Below are 374 nucleotides of genomic sequence, written 5' to 3'. Positions count from 1 at the left end.
TACAATGCTTTTACCACACCAAACTTAAAAGGTTTGCTCATCCTCGAGCAAAAGAAGAAAGAAAAGAGTAGAAGAAGAAGAAATGAGGGAGATGGAGGAGGCTTTGTGGTTCGGCTAAGGGGAAGAAGTAGTGTTTAGGTTGTGTGAAAATGAAGGAGTGAAGATAGGTTTATATAGGAGTGGAGAGAGAGGTAAGGTTCGGCTATGTGAGGGTGGGTTTGGGAGGGAAAGTGTTTTGAATTTGAATGGTGAGGTTGGTGGGGTTTTATGAAGGATGGATGTGAGTGGTGAATAGAATAGTGGGATTTGATAGGTGAGGGGTTTTTGGGGAAGAGGTATTGAGGTGATTGGTGAATGGGTGAAGAAGAGAGAGA

Source organism: Arachis duranensis, chromosome 1 (genome assembly GCF_000817695.3).
Source record: "Arachis duranensis cultivar V14167 chromosome 1, aradu.V14167.gnm2.J7QH, whole genome shotgun sequence".
Taxonomy (NCBI): Eukaryota; Viridiplantae; Streptophyta; class Magnoliopsida; order Fabales; family Fabaceae; genus Arachis; species Arachis duranensis.
This window is presented reverse-complemented; position numbering follows the sequence as displayed.